The 16,324-nt window shown below is 44.9% G+C and overlaps 1 long non-coding RNA gene across 1 annotated transcript in view; it reads left to right on the forward strand.

Moving 5' to 3' along the window:
• The first annotated feature begins 7,443 nt into the window (after window positions 1–7,443).
• The window catches only part of LOC111724299, a 14,385-nt gene continuing 5,504 nt past the window's right edge, over window positions 7,444–16,324 (forward strand). The window contains exons 1-2 of the long non-coding RNA XR_002772621.1: window positions 7,444–7,600; window positions 13,489–13,649. This is a non-coding gene — a long non-coding RNA (uncharacterized LOC111724299). The remainder of the gene's footprint in view (window positions 7,601–13,488; window positions 13,650–16,324) is intronic.

Raw genomic sequence — 16,324 nt, forward strand, 5'->3', positions numbered from 1 at the left:
GCTACCCCATGTAAGGTGCAGACATGCTAACAAAGTACAGAGCGCATCTCACTGCTATTCCCGCAGCAGAGAGAGCAAAGCCACCTATTTTTAAGCTTTCATAAGGCAGGTTTTATGTCAGGTGCATGGGGTACACAAAGATATTTGCCACACAGACTCTGCCCTCCAGGTGTCCCGTGTCCACTAGCAAGTGTGGACAGTGACACAAAATATGGCAATTTCAAGCCTGGGGGTGGGGTGGGGTGGGACAGCTCCTGAGGCTCCTAGGTCTCTAGAGCCAAGAATACAACCAGTGGGCTCACGTGGTACTCAGGTGAGGGGCAGAGGCACCTCCTGCTGTCAGTTCCTGGGACACCGATGGGGGAAGCAGGGTTCTGTGCAGGGCTGGGACTCAGATAATGCGGGCAATGAACTCTGAGCCCTGGGGCTCAATGACTGCTATTACTAGAAAAAATGGCAGAGTGGGGAGGGGGAACCATGGAGCCCGAGGAAGAAAGCAGTCCTGGCCACACTTTGATATCAGCCCAGAAAACAAAAAAAAACAAACAAAAGAGAACATATATGATATTGTTCCATTTACATAAAATTATAAATTACAGACAGGCAAAATGATTCCATGCTGTCAGAAGTCAATGTAGTGCTTGTTTTGGGGTCGTGACCGACAGAGAGCCTGAGTGTGCTTTTAGATTGCTGTTGGGTTTCTACTTCTTTAGCTCTGTTGGTTACACAGGTGTGTTTGGTTTATGAAAACTCAGACTGTGCACTTACATTTTCTTTGTGTAAAATGAGGATATTGAGGCTCAGATAGTAGAGGACTCACCCAGACTCACAGCTGCCAAGTAGAAGGGGCTCGATTAGAAGTTAGTTCCCTGAACAACCCAGAGAAGTGGGTTCTCAGCCCAGCCTTGTTCCACTGCACCATGGCTCTGTGCTTCCCTGCGGGCCTGTGTGTCTGACTAAGGAAGGGAAATCTGAAGAGGAGAATCACTTTTAAGTTCATCACTCCAGTGAGAGGTCAGGGGCATTGAAAACATTAGATTTTTCAGCATTCTCGGTAACACTTGATGTATTGCTCTTATGTCCAGGACTTATCTTTCTAGGTCTTGGGTAGGGTTTGGAAAACTTGATGTTCACATGAGCAAAGAATGCTTTGCTGCAACTGAACTTTGCCATTTGAATGTTATGAGTTTTGAAAGATGCTGCCTGACCTCAAAGCCCAAGTTAAACTTGGAACCGGAGCGATGTCCTCATAATCAGGCAAGAGGAGTAAAGTGCAGTCTAGATATGGGGCCTGCGTGTGAGATATGAATTACTCAGGGCTTATTTATCAAGTGGCTGCCCTTCCTTGGTGCTGGGCTACACTGCAGACCTTCCTGATGGAGGGAGGTGGACCACAGCAAATAAGTGAAATATACCTGGGCAATAAGAACCGTGCAGACAGACAAAGCAGGAGAGGTGACAGGAAGTTCCGGGGGTGGGGGTGGGTTCAGAGCAGGCCTCACTGAGAAGGCAGGATGGGCACAGAGCCGTGATAAAAACGGTTGGCATGAGATCTGTCCCCTCACCACGTGTTAAGGTACGTAGGAGTGGTTGTACAGCCGACCTGTAGGGGCTCATTTTGTGTAACTGAAACTTAATACACTTCGAAGAGCAGCTCCCACTTAGCATTCACCATTCTCTGCTTCTATTTCTGTTTCTATTCTACTCTCTGTTCCTGAGTTTGACAATTTTAGGTCCCTCATCTAAGTGGAGTCCCATAATATTTGTCCTCATGCGTCTGGCTTATTTCCCTTAGCACAATGTCCTCCAGCTCATCTACTTCCTTAACTATGGCAGGATTTCCTTTACTGTTTTTTCTTTCCATGGCTGAATAATGAATAATCTGTTGCATGAATACACCACATTTGTTTTATCCATTCATCCAGGGTCGAGCATGGGGGTTGTTTCTCTATCTTGGCTGTGGTGAATAATGCTACAATGAGGGTGGGAGCACAGACACCTTTTCCACACACTGGATTCATTTCCTTTGGATCTATACCCAGCAGTGGGATTGCTGGATGATATGGTAGTTACATTTTTAATTGTTTGAGGAACCTCTGTACCGTGTTCAATCGCAGCTGCATCATTGAACGTCCCCATTGGTACAACTTTCTCATTTCTGCACATCCTCACCCACGCTTACCTTTTGGTTTTTGGTGATAGTCATCCTCACAGGTGCGAGATGGCATCTTCTTGCAGATTTGATTTATACTATTTTCCTGATGATTAGTGACGAACATCTTTTCTTTTTTTTTTTTTTTGGAGATGGAGCCTCAAGCTATCTCCCTGGGTAGAGTGCCATGGCATCACGCTCACAGCAACCTCCAACTCCTGGGCTCAAGCGAGTCTCCTGCCTCAGCCTCCCAAGTAGCTGGGACTACAGGTGCACCACAACGCCTGGCCATTTTTTGGTTGCAGCCGTCATTGTTGTTTGGTGGGCCTGGGCTGGGGATTCGAACCCACCACCTTAGGTGTATGTGGCTGGCGCCTTAGCCACTTGAGCCACAGGCGCCGAGCCCGAACATCTTTTCATATGCCCATTGAGCCTTTGACTGTTGTCTTTGGAGAAATGTCTATTTAAGTCATTTGCCCATTTGTAAATTGGATTATTTGGTGTTTGGCTATTGACTTGCAGGAAAAGAAGGGGACATTTGAGAAAAGACTTGAAGGCGGATGAATTAGTGAGCCACACTGGCCACTGGGGAGGAGTTGCTTCAGGGAGAGAGAACAAGAAGCAGAAAGTTCTAGAGACAGGAGCCTGCCTGGGGAGATGGCAGAGTAGCAAGGAGGCCAGTGTGACTGGACTGTGCACTGGGGAGAAGTCGCAGGACAGGAGGTCAGCATGGTACCAGGTGCTGGAAGTGAGGTAGAGGAGTGGTTTGGTGCTGGGTTAATTTCAAGATAATGTGACAAGTCATTCAATGCAGCTTTACATAACAAATATGCATCGTGTGTTTTCTATATTCAAGGCCAAAAAACACAGCTCTGAAGCACTCAGCACGAAAATGAAGTGATAAGAAAGGTAAAGAAATAACTTGCAATGTGTACGACAGAGCCAGATAAGCACCAAGGAACAGAGCAAGTCCCCGGGAGAAGTCCCTTTTCATTCTGGGTAGGGCGTACTGACAGGCTTTGCTGATTTGGCATTTGAGATGGGGTGTCAAGAATGGCTAGGATTTCTGACATCTTTTTGTTGTTCTGATGATAAATATATATTCACTAAAAATATTATAAGATACCTAAAAATACAAATATAAAATAATCACCAGGAATCCTACGCCCAGACGTAATCACTTATAATATTTTGGTTATATTGTCTTTTTCTTCTATATACAATCACACACACTAATAAAACTTGGATCCACATTAACATTCAAAATGGTCACCTCGTTGAATATCCTTATTCATAAATCTTTGCACGTATTTCTAGTTATTTCTTTACAGACGATTATTGAGCTGGGAATTACTGGATCAAAGATTACAATTTCTTGAAAATATCATGCCTAATGATCATCTGCCTTTCAAAAAGTCATAACAATTTATATGCCCAAAAGAAATCTAGGAGAACACTTGTTTCACTCTACCCATACGAATAATGGCCATTGTTACTTAAAAAGAAATTTGCAACTTGAAGGGTTTAAAAAGAATCTCCCTTTTATTCCTGTTATCATTAGTTTTTCTGCGTAACAGATCACCCCTAAAATAGTGAGTTATAAAAGTAACCTTTTGTTGTCATTAGCTCATGATCTGTGGGTCTGAAATTTGGGCATTCATGCATCTTGATGAGTTGCTATCAGCTCACAGGCTCTTGGGGGTTTGCTGCTTCCTGGAAGCAAGGGAAGGGAAGTATGTGACGGGATAGAGTGCCTCTTGTTGTCCGGCAAGCTAGCTAGGGCTTCTTTATGGGGCTGGGAAGTGGTTCTGAGCACATCAAGGTAGGACAAACCTAACACAAGAAGACTTTTAACATCTGTTAACATTCTTTTGGCTGGAGCGAGTCTCATGGTCTTGGCCTGGGAGCAGACTCTTTGCCCTTCACATAGTAGGGAAGTATGAATAGAAAGAGGGAAAGACCTTGTTTGTGGCAATCTACCAAGCTTATTACAAGCAAAATAGAACAAGGCCAAATACTCATTGAGCAATTAATTGTGTGCCAAACCCTTTTCTCATTGAATCCTCACAACTGTCCTGTTAGGACTATTATCTCCATTTTACAACTTGTACCAGTTGCAGCTCAACCAGAGAAGCAGGGCAAGTACAAGATATATATGAAGAGATTTATTGTAAGGAATTGGCTGCATACAATTGGGGTGGTTGGCTAGGTAAGTTCAAAGTATGTAGGGCAGTGGAGGGTGCTAGAACTTGCAGGCATAGGATGAAGATGCCGTCCGCAGGTGGAATTTCTTCCTCATCTTGGAAGCCTCAGTTCTGCTCTTATGGCCTTTTGATTGATCAAATCAAGTCTACCCAGGTTATGTAGAATAATTTCTCTTACTTTACATCAACTGATTATGAACTCTAATCACATCTGCAAAATACCTTCATAGCAACACCTGGATTGGAGTTTGATGGATAACTGGGGAACCAGAGCCCAGCCACATCAACAAATCTAAAGGGACCTTACCAAGGACCCAAGAGAGGTTAAGGAACCCCTCCCAAATCATGTGGCCGTCAACATGGCAGAGCTGGAACTGAAATGTAGCTCTGGTTTTGGAGACCTCAGTATTAATAATTGCTACATCCCCATTTGGATTTGATTGGCATTTCTTGGATTATGAGTGATGTTTAATACTTTTATACATATATTGGCATCTGAGAATTCTTTTTTATTTCAAATTGATATGCGGTGCATATGATTAGGTTGTATAGTTTGCTTTTATAAGGTTAAAGTATGGGTTGTCGTTGTGTGAGTATTTTTTTCTTTGTAAGTTTTTCATCTCCACTGGGGGAGGGGATAGCATTTTTGCAGTGGGGATGTGAAGGGCCCCTGGGAAGAGGCAGAGTGCATCTGTAAGCACAGAAGTGGGAACTGAGGGGCATTTCCTCTTGTTGTGATGTGATCAACAAGTTACCACACACTCAGTGGTCTAAAGCAACAGAAATTTCTTGGTTTTCACTCTGGAGGTCACAGATCAAAAATCAGTCTTGCTGGGCTAACATCATGGAATCGCCAGGGCTGCATTCTTCCTGGAGGCCCTTGCCTCGTGCCTCCCTCGTCTCTGCCAGGCTACAGGGGCTGCTTGAGCTCCTTGGCTCAGAGGCTTCATCACTCTGACCTCTGCTTTCCTTGACACGTACACTCCATTGACTCTGCTATTTCCCTGTGAGGACTCTTCTGATTACATTCGGCCCACCTGGATAATTCAGGACACCCTCCCTAAGGCCCGTATTTGGTCATGTCTGCAAATCGCCTTTTGCTGTATAAAGTCACATTTTCACATGTCCTGTGAATTAGGGTATGGACATCTTTGGGGGCCATCATTCTCACTATCACAGGGTTATGGTGTGAGGGCTCCCTTTGATTATGGTGCATGTTGGAAGGTGGGTTGGGACAGACACTAAGAGACTTGAGTTTCTTTTGCAGTGAAAGGGCACTGAACTGGCATCAGAAGACAGAGCCTCAAATCTCTGTTCCACTTCCAGCTAACCATTCTATGGTCTCAGCTTACTGCTCAAGAAGGTTTGCACCCTGACCTTAATCAGTGGTTACTATGGGCCTGTGGGATTCTTATAAAGGAATGAATCTATGTACAGACAAATCACAGGGGAGCAGTGCCCATTTCTCACGCATACAGAGATTCTGTAGTGATGACTAAGAAACACTGTTCATTCATTTAAAAAGTGTTGCTGAATTCATAGTAGCTATTTTCAGCCCATAGCCTCTGCAAAACTACCGACATATGGAGAATCGGTGAACTTACTTTCAAAATGGGGTTTAGAAGGAACACTTCTACACTGCAAGTGGGACTGCAAACTAATATAGCCCTTTTGGAAAGAAGTATGAAGAATTCTCAAGGAACTAAAAGTTGAGCTACTGTTTGATCCTACAGTATCATTACTAGCTATCTACCCAGATAAACAAAAATCATTTCACAACAAAGACATTTGCACCAAAATGTTTATAGCAGCCCAATTCACAATAGCCAAGTCATGGGAGCAGCCTAAATGCCCATCAACCCATGAATGGATAAACCAATTGTGGTATGTGTATACCATGGAATACTGTGCAGCCATAAAAGAGGGAGACTTTACATCTTTTATGTTTACCTGGATGGAGCTGGAACATATTCTTCTTAGTAAAGTATCTCAAGAATGGAAAAAAAGTATCCAATGTACTCAGTACTATTATGAAACCAATATAGATACACTTACACATTCATACTGAATGATAAAACACAAAGAAAGTTCAGAAAGAAAGGAGAGGAGGGAGAGCAGAGGGGAGGAGGGAGGACGAGTGGAGGGAGGGTATTTATTGGGATCTCACCTGATGTGCACAATACAAGGGTACATTTCAAAACAACTCAGAGTATATTATAAATGTCTTACCACTAAAATAACTAAGTGAGGGGATGGTTATGTTAATTAGTTTGATTTAAACGTTCCATACTGTATATCAAATTATCACATTGTACCCCATAAGTGTATACAGTTATGATTTAATAAAAATTAAGTAAAAAAATAAAATGGGGTTTAGAATCATTAGGGTGGGTAGATTTTCCCAGTTATAAGAGTCCTTTCCATCTGAAGATGAACAGAGACCTGGTTTTTTCAGAAGGGGAGAGGCGTGGATAGAGCTGCCTTCCAGGAAGGTCATGCTGGGTGTGATGTGGGCCATGGACCTAGCAGAGCTTCTCAGCCTTGCAGCTTGTAGGAATGGCCTGGATCACACTGATGCCTGGGTCCCATGCCCACACACTTCTGTTGTAGTTGGTCCATCCGTGGTGCCTGGGCATGGGGAGTTTAAAGACTCCCTAGGTGGTTCTAATGTAGTGGTGGGAACCGTATTAAAGGATTATGACATTAGGAAGGTTCAGAACCACTGTTCTAATGTGTAGCAAAGTTAAGGAACCACTGGTTCAAGGTGTATTACTCAGCAAGAAGCTGAGATGGCTCTTGTGAGGAATAATGAGGCTCTGACCTCCTTCAGGTGAAAGGTAATGAAATGGGTGGGACAGCAAGGAGGGGGCAGTGGAGACTCTGCAGAGAGGGAACCAACAGCACCTGGAACGGGATTGCATTTAGGAATCAAAGATGTCAAAGGTATTCTGAGATTTCAACCTCAATCTTAATAATAATTGCAATAATAACAGGAGGAGGAGGGAACAAACCTTTAAAAACGCGTCTATGTGCCCTGCACTGTAAGGGCGTCATCTCTGTTTCTCCTCACAGCAATCCTAGGAGGTTGGAGCTCCAGCTGTCCCTGCAGATGGTGACTGGCTGGGCTGGCAGCCAACTTCGAGTATATCTGAGTCACACTCTGGGCAGTGTCTTCCTGACGTGGTAGGAGGGACCCAGGCCCCCTGTGGATCCTCTCACCAAGAAGACTCCTTAGCTAATCTAGGTGAGACCCAACTGCAGGTCAGTCACACACCCACCAGGGCTCAACTCTAGACCCTAAAAGACATGGTTGTCACTGTCAAAAGCCAAGGTGGGTGGGTTGCCTGAGCTCACAGGTTCAAGACCAGCCTGAGCCAGAGCAAGACTTCGTCTCTAAAAAATAGCCAGCATTGTGGTGGGCGCCTGTAGTCCCAGCTACTTGGGAGGCTGAAGTAAGAGAATCCTGTAAGCCAGTGGTTCTCAACCTGTGGGTCACGACCCACAGGAACTGTATTAAAAGGTCGCAGCATGAGGAAGGTTGAGAACTACTGCACTTTTAAGCCTAAGAGTTTGAGGTTGCTGTGAGCTGTGATGCCATAGCCCTCTACCAAGAACAACAGAATGAGACTCTGTCTCAAAAACAAAACAAAACAAAAAAACAAAAAAAAACTAAGATCTGAATGACGAATGCTTACCCAACTTCAGGAGCTTGCACTGAGCCAAATTCTCCTGCAGCCCCTCTCTCAGGCCTGCTTCTCCTTAGCCAAAAGATTTTCAGTGTTCCACGTGATAAGTTTAAGGAGGACAATTTAGTAGCCCTGATAAATGCAAAGAGATTACTTAGAAGAGATGATTTAAAAGGTGCGTTGGCAAGAATGAAACATTTATGTGCTATTAGTATGCCCTTAAACTGGGATGATGCAATAATCGCTAACTCCTAGGTTCCAATACCTGAGGGAAAGGTTTAGATGATTAAAATGTTGAATTGAGTCTCATTGGTATACTGTGCTTTCGAATTATGTAAGATGTCTAGCCCCGAAGCCAGCTCCTGGGCCTGAGGGAGGAATGGTAGTTAATTCAGGTGGGCATGAAAGACGCTGCTTTGCCCTTATCTGTAGAATGACAATAAGAATCATCAATAATCATTGAGATTATCACTATTATTATTATGGCTCAAAGCAACAGAACTTTGTTGTCTGACAGTTCTGGAGGCCAGAAGCCTAGAATTTGGGTATCAGAGAACTTTCTCCCTACTTTGCCTCCTCCCGGCTTCTGGGGCTTTGCTTGAGGTCCTGGGCGCTGCTGTTTCACTCCAGCCCTGTCCTTGTCATCACATGGCATTCTCCCCCTGTGTCTCCGTCTTCACGTGGCCATCTTAAAGGACCCCAGTCATGTGACATTAGTGACTCACCCCACGCCAGTCTGACCTCATTTTCACTTAATTATTTCTTTAATAACTCAGTTTCCTAATGAGGTCACATTTTGATGTCCCGAAGGTTAGGTCTTTGGTATTTCTTTTTGGGAGAGGACTCAATTCATAACATCTGCCTCCGCCATATTTTATTCCAGGGCTTTTTACCATAAACTTCCTTCATTCCCCTCCCCCTACATTTTTGCTTACTGAGATTTTATCACTTAACTCTCACAATAATTCTAGGAAGGAAGCCATTATTCTTCTTCTTTTGCAAACGAGAAACTTTCTGAAGGTCATACAGCTTGTAGGATTTGGAGGCAGGATTTGAACCCACGTGGTTGACTCTCTTCCCTATATCCACTCATGTTGCTGTGAAGAAGACAGGAGATAAGAACATGCCTGAAGGTAGTGGCCCACAAACAGTTAATTTTGTTAAAATGAATTCATTAAGCAGACTGAGCACCTGCTGGGTGTAAGGCACTTTGTTGGTGCTAGGGAGGCAGGCGGGTCAAGGTAGACGTGACTGTGAATGGACATGACAGTCCATGGAGGACAAGTTCAAAATCCAATAACCACACAAATGGGATATCTAAGTTCAAACTAAGCTTTGACTTCTAAAGAAAACTGACCTAGTTTTAAGAGTGTTTCACTGGGAACTGGCCTAAACAGAGGGAGAAGGACACCAAAAATAATGTGCCAATGATTAATAGAGGAGTGGCTTGGATGGACACTTGTGTAATCAAATAAATAAGTAATCTAGTGTACTTTCAATGTCATGGGATAAGGCCCATTAGTGGATTATGAAATCAGTTAATGGTCACAACTGGCATTTAGAAAATAAAACGGAATAGAACCAAATGTCAGAGTTTAGTACACAGAGGAGGGAGGTTCTGTGTGTGATCCTATGTAAAGTATATATTCTAATGTGCCATCGGCACTCTGAATCTGCATGTCAAACACAAAGAGGTCAGCACCAAAGGGCCTCAAGTTCAGCAAAGATAAGCCTTGAGAAATCTTCTTTTCTGCTTCTATGTAAAAGGCTGATTAGACACTTGAGCAGGAGTTCATATAGATGACAGATGTGCAGTGCTGGCAGCCGCAGCTGGTGCACACAGTAGGTGCTCAGGTATCTGTTGGGGAAGTCAGGACAAAAGTTGCCATCCAGATGTTGCCTCACCTCGCAGGTCCTCCTCAGAGTGAGGTGCTGTTGACATGTCTGTTTCAGCATCTGAACATGCCCCATTCTACTTTCTTAGAGTTATTCAAAACTAATCAGGGGTGGGAGTAGAGTCGAGGAAGAATTGGCGTGTGTATAGATGCTTTATAGTTCCTGCCCAGCCATCCATTGCTCTGACCCAAACCCAGAGGTGTGTTTATAAAATGACAGGTTGACTACAGGGGTGCTGGCCTCACACTGAGGCTGGGGGTGCCCTCATTTTCTCCTTCTGTTGGTTCCGTTGTTTAAATATGCTAACATGGGCAGCAGCAGGATTTATTCAACCCTGAGCAGCAAGCGTTCTAACAAATCAGTGATGTTTAGTTCTAACTAATACCCCACCTCTCTGAGCTTTCAGATTTTTCTTCTGAGAAGATGGCAGACCAGCAAATTAAAACACTGACTGGTTGGGCTATTGCTTAGCGCCGTGAAAAAGAGCTGCCCTAGACTTAAAGGGCTTTGGGGACCATTAGCATGAGAACTAAAGCAGAAGTCAAAAACGGCTGGCTGCGGGTCAGGTATGTCCAGCCCTCAGCAGAGTCAGGACACTGTTTAGTGAAGCTTCAGGCACTTCTGGCTTCCTGTAGGTGTCTCAGATCTGAGAGCACAGCCCACTTGGGCTTGTCAATTTTCATTTCTCCCTGGTAAGTTTGGGGACCTGGGGCCCCATGTGAGGAGCTGGACTTCATCCTGGACTCCTTCCTTCCTCACCGTTAATCACCAGTTTTAAGCTGTTTATCTTCTAAGTAATCTCCCTCCAGCTTCCTATCTGTCTCCATTCCCCCCAGCTGATACCATCCTAGTCTAGGCCCCCGGGTTCCCCAGCAGCCTCCTAACCTCTGTGTGCCCTGGATTGCAGGAAGCTAGGCTAGGGTCACCCGTCCCTCCAGCCTAAGCTCTTCAAAGCCCCTCTATCCCTGTCACATGAAGGCCAAACCCTTGCTGGCTCCCACTGCCCTCTGTGGTGCTCTCTCCTGCTCTTTAACCCCAGCCCCACGGAGTGATTTGTCCCCTTCCCACCCCTTCCTTCTTCTTCATTTAGGCAGCTCCCACTCTATCTTTAGGCCTCACCACTTGGGAGGCACCTTCTCCCCAAATTCCCCTGCCCCAACGTGTCCGGCTTAGACTGAGATTTCTCCTGTGCTAATTCAGATTAATGGGGGGGTATTTGCCTGGAATGCTAGTTTAGGAAGGTTTTTGAGGCCAAGGTTAGTGGGGAAAAGAGCTAGGAATGATTTGAGGTGCTGCCAGTGGAAGGGGGAGTGAGCATGCAGCTGGCTGGCCCACCCAGCACATGAGACTTCCCCTCCCAGGTCCAGCCACCGCTTGTCTCTCACATTCCTGGCAGTGCTCATGCTGATCTCACCTTCTCCAAATGCCTCTGTGTGCAATTACAGCTGCACAATGTAGCCCTGAAATGCTCCATAATTGCGTTATTTTTGTCTCCTGGCCTGGGCTGGAAGCTTTGGGAAAACAGAAACTTTTTAATCCAACTCTCTCTGTTCCCACCTAGCAAAAGTGGAAAACAGGACCTGAGGGGTGGATGCCGCGGTGGCCCTTTGCTCTGGCTCCCCAGGACCCTGCACACGGACACGCGTTCTTGAATCTACAGACTCCTACAGCCTCAGAGGTCCTACACTCCCCGCTGCCTCTATGGGCTCAGCTGTGTGCCCCACCCCCCAGCCCTCTGCTGGCACCTGCACCCTCCTTGAGCTTCTCACAGCTTCTGCCTTCAAGTAGCAGTTCATGTGTCACCTTCTCAACAACCCTTTCCTGATCACCTGCCTGCTCCTTTGTGACCCTCTAGAACCTTACATTGCTATATATTCTTTAAATCATGTTCTCACTTTCTGAAAGCTTTTTCTTGTTCTCTGTCTTCCCATCTTCCCTTGCCCTGTCCCGCCATTGAGTTTTGTTTACGTTGTTCTCACTGTATCCCCAGGGCTAGTGCTGTTGCTGAGTGGGTGGATGAATAAACAAATGAAGAAACGAATGAATGAATGCCTGGGGAAAGGGCTGGGTTTGTTTACTTATTTATTTTTGGAGATTGATCCAAGAGGATCCTTTCCCCAGATTGTTTGCTTCCCAGGTCTTTGTGGTTACGGCCTTGGTTGTGCAAGTTCAGGAGAACTAGAGAGCCTCTTGCTTTCTGGGAGAAAGCAGAGCGTTTACTGAGAAGAAAAACACAGTAAGAGGAAGGAAATGAAATGGCTGCTGGATTTCTGTGGGGACTGGCCACCTCCCTGCCTCCTGGAAAGAAAGGAGGCTGCGAAAGGACCCCTTCCCATGGCCATATTTGCTGAAAGGATGCACCATGTTTCACTGCTGACTCACCAGAGAGGAACAAACACCCTCTGTCCATCGGGCTCTGAGCCTTGGACTTAAGAGCCCTGAAGAATTTTAAGGGGGTTTAATGTTTCTCAGCAGAAACTGCACGTGGAGAAAGGAAACAGGGAAGGAGGAAAGCATTTTACTGTATCCTCTTTGGTCTTTAACAAACAAGGCCTGTTTCCCAGTAGAATGCTCTTTTCTTCTTTTTCATCTTCTTTGTCTTTTTCATTTTTTCTTTTTTTTTTGCAATTTCCATTGCCAAAGCCTTTTCAGCTGATGCTCAAAGCCTCTGTTTCCTTCACGTTTAGGTGGAAGGCAGCTTAATCCATCATCTCTATTTGTTTTTAATATTTTTTACTGTGATCAATTTGGAAAATACCAAAGCACAGAGGAAGAAAATGAAAGCAATCACTATTCCTGGCATTCAGAAGCAACTTGCTGGCTTTTGTGTCTCTCATGTATATTTATGGTGATTGAGAACACATCATATATACAGCTTTTCCATTTGACAATATGCCATAAAGAATTATGAATATTCTCATTTGAAAAAAAATAAACCTGTCTTGCTGTCTTTTTTTTTTTTCTTTTTTATTGTTTGGGATTCATTGAGGGTACAAAGAATTAGGTTACACTGATTGCGTTTGTTAGGTAGAGTCCCTCTTATAATTGTGTCCCACCCAATTATGGGTGGGATGTGCCATGGTATCCTAACTCACAGCAACCTCAAACTCCTGGGTTCAAGTTAGTTTCCTGTCTCAGCCTCCCAAGTAGCTGGGAATACAGGCACCTGCCACCACACAGAGCTAGCTTTTACCTTCCTTCTTTTGTTTTTTCTTTTTTAAATAGAGATGAGGTCTCAGTCTTGTTCAGGCTGGTCTTGAATTCCTGAGCTCAAGCAACCCACCCACATTGGCCTCCCAGAGTGCTAGGATTACAGGCATGAAAGTACCTGGTCTAGTGAAAACTATTTAAATCACCTTGTTTTCCTTTACTATGGAGGCTGCAAAGTAAAAAGTGTCCTTTTTTTGCGGGGGGGGGGTGGACATGCAATTTGTTTGGGCCAAATGAGATGAAAGTAGATTCCTGAGGTTGATTTTCTTCTTAAATAAGAAGGATTGACTTAAAAAGAGAAGACTTTTGGCCTTTACTCTCCTCTCTTTTTTCTTTTTAGAATGTCAATATGATGCTTGGAATGCTGCAGCCGTTTGAAAAACATGAGGACAAAATTCACAAGCAGAGGACAGGATAACAGGAAAACAGTAGAAACTGTTAATGATTTTCACGGCAATTTCATGGCAGCTATGAGCTGTCTACCTCTGGAATTCTTGACAAGTGAGAAAAATATTTTCTATACTTGGTTAAGCCACTATGTGTGGGGTTTTTTGTTATTTGCAACTGAATATTCTCTAAAACATTTCAAGATGCTTGACATTTGATCAGATCATTATATATGTCCTTTATCTGTCCATGCTCCGTGCCAAATCATCAGCTTTTAAACTTGGAAAGGCCATGTTCAGAATAATATACCTCATCCAGCAGGGTACCTGCTTCAGGGATTCATTTCAGTGGGAGTCCCTCACCTCGGGCTGAATTTTCAATCTCTCCTATTGTGTAGGTTGTAAAACTTTTCTGTCTTTACACCCTCTTGAGTGGCCAACTCACCGTCTCTGAGTCTAGGACTGAGCTTTTTGCTCCTGTGTATCACAGGAGCACAATGCCTTGTGGACGGCAGACGCTCAGGAAATATTAGTGGCTTAATTATTTGATTTTGATTTTCTGATTTCTTAATTACAGAATATATAAGGATTTCTGAGGCTGTTGATTTAGACATCTTTACAGAACCCACAAACACAAGTGCTGTTTGTTTTTAAGAATGCTAAGCAGAGCTGTCAAAATGACATTAACTTATTCTTTGGCTTAAAGAATATTTTTAGCTTCCTGTCATCTATCACTTAATTATCATCACTAGCAATATATCTCTGTCTGGGGATGGTATAACACGTTTGAAAGAAGGATTGTGTTTTGAAATACCTAGAAGTGATCAGTGAGGAGACTATAATTCTGCTCATGTTGTTTTGCTGTGACTGCTGATGGGATGTGGTCAAGCATTCCAGGCCCTTATAATTAAGGGGCTGCTGTTCTCTCCTGTTGGGGTAGGCTGCAGGTCAGCAGAGAGCCACATGGCCAGGCAGACAAAGAGGAAAGAGGGCAGGGAGGTTTCCCAATGAACCTTTGGAACAAATTGATCTGAGCTGTTTGTGGTTCCATCAGGTTCTTGCCGTTTGGTTTTCTTTGTGTGCAGTTGGGCAATGGCAGGGGTTGGGGCAGGAGGCCTTGACCTCTGCCTGTCTGTTGACTGTGGCAAGATGACAGCCGACTGCTCCATGTGTATCTGCAGCTCTTGTCTTCTTTTGGCTGTTTCAGTCCATCTCTTTTAGTGGTAGGAACCAGCAAGATGAGGGAGATGTCCTGTGGGAGGCTAGAGGCCCCAAGCCAAGGCCTCCTGGTGACTGCAGGGGCCTACTGGACTTTGAACCTCACAGCCAATCAGGGGATTCACGTGAGCAAAGGAAGAGCCAGGGTAGCCTCTGTTCAGGTTCCAGGATGGGGAGGTCTCTGGGGAGGGGAGAGGGCTCTAAGTTTAGTTGGAAAGAGTAGAACAGAGAAACCTCTTTTATGCTCCTTTATCCTCCAAACTCTTTTGCCTAAGAAGTCAAGGTTCAGGTTTAAGGGACTGTCCTTTGTGGAAAGACCATGTCCAACACCATGAATCATTTTCTATGGGTTTCAGGACAGGGTCCATAGGATGTAAAGGATGAGGATGCTGTGTTGGCTGAAAAGGGTCACAGATGTTTGCACGGAGTGATTCTTAGAGGTTATTTCAGCCACTAATTGTCCTTCACTGTTGTGGAAACACCCAACCGGGGGAGTGTGTTGTGCCCATGATCCATGGGTTCAGGGTGCATCTGTGCTTCTTCACCCCAGGCCTGGTGATCCCTCTCCACAGCTCTCTGAGCCTCCTTTTATATTTCCAGTGGGAAATGCTCCCACTCCCCTCAGCCCCTGTGTTCTCTTTTTCATCTGTATAAATCTGTGGGGTGCAGGTATCATCTTGTTACATGGATAGATTGTGTAGTGGTGAAGTCAGAGCTTTCAGGTGTCCGTTGCTGACACCACATGCGCTGTGCCCCTTAAGTACTGTCTCAGCCTGTGCTCTGCAAGTCCCCGCCTTCCCCTCCTTCCCCCACTGAGGACCCTCCTCCGGGGAAACCCACCCAGTTCTCGAAGAGTACATATCCCATGCGGGGAACAAAGGAAGCGCTGAGCTTTTTCCCTTCTCCAATTATGTCCTTGCTTCTTGGGGGAGAGAAATCTATCTTCAGGAAGCAACCGGAAACCCAAACTGGGTGCTTTTTGTGTGCTAAATTACATTGTAAGCTATTGGGGGTTAAGAACTTTGCTCAGTCCTTTGTAAACCCAGGGCCTTAGCAGGGTTCTGGTGAGCCGCAGGTCCTCAGGACAAGCTTGTTAAAAAAAATAAATGAGTACCTGAGAGCAATGATGTGAGCCTCAGAGCGGCTGGGGGAGGCCACAGAGGAGGTGGAGCCTGAGCCAGGCTCTAGAAATGTGTGGCTCCTTCTGATTCCTTTGTTTATTCATTAAATTGATTTAATAAATGTTTATGGTGCCCGACATCCTTGTAGATGATGGGGACACTGCACTGAGCAAAACAAAGTTAAAACACTCCTTGCCATTGAGAAGCTGACATCGGTAGAGGGGGATAGTTAATAGACAAGGAACTCTTAGTGTTTTATGTGGTGATTCAGTAATGGAGGAAAATGAGGAAGATGGGAGGGGATGTTGGGTAGTGATGAAGACTTGAGAGAGGCTCGGCGCCTGTGGCTCAAGTGGCTAGGGCACCAGCCACATACACCTAAGGTGGCAGGTTCGAATCCCCAGCCCGGGCTGCCAAACAGCAATGATGGCTGCAACCAAAAAATGGCCAG

The sequence above is a fragment of the Otolemur garnettii genome, unplaced genomic scaffold (genome assembly GCF_000181295.1).
Source record: "Otolemur garnettii isolate 467f Iridium unplaced genomic scaffold, OtoGar3 scaffold00021, whole genome shotgun sequence".
NCBI lineage: Eukaryota > Metazoa > Chordata > Mammalia > Primates > Galagidae > Otolemur > Otolemur garnettii.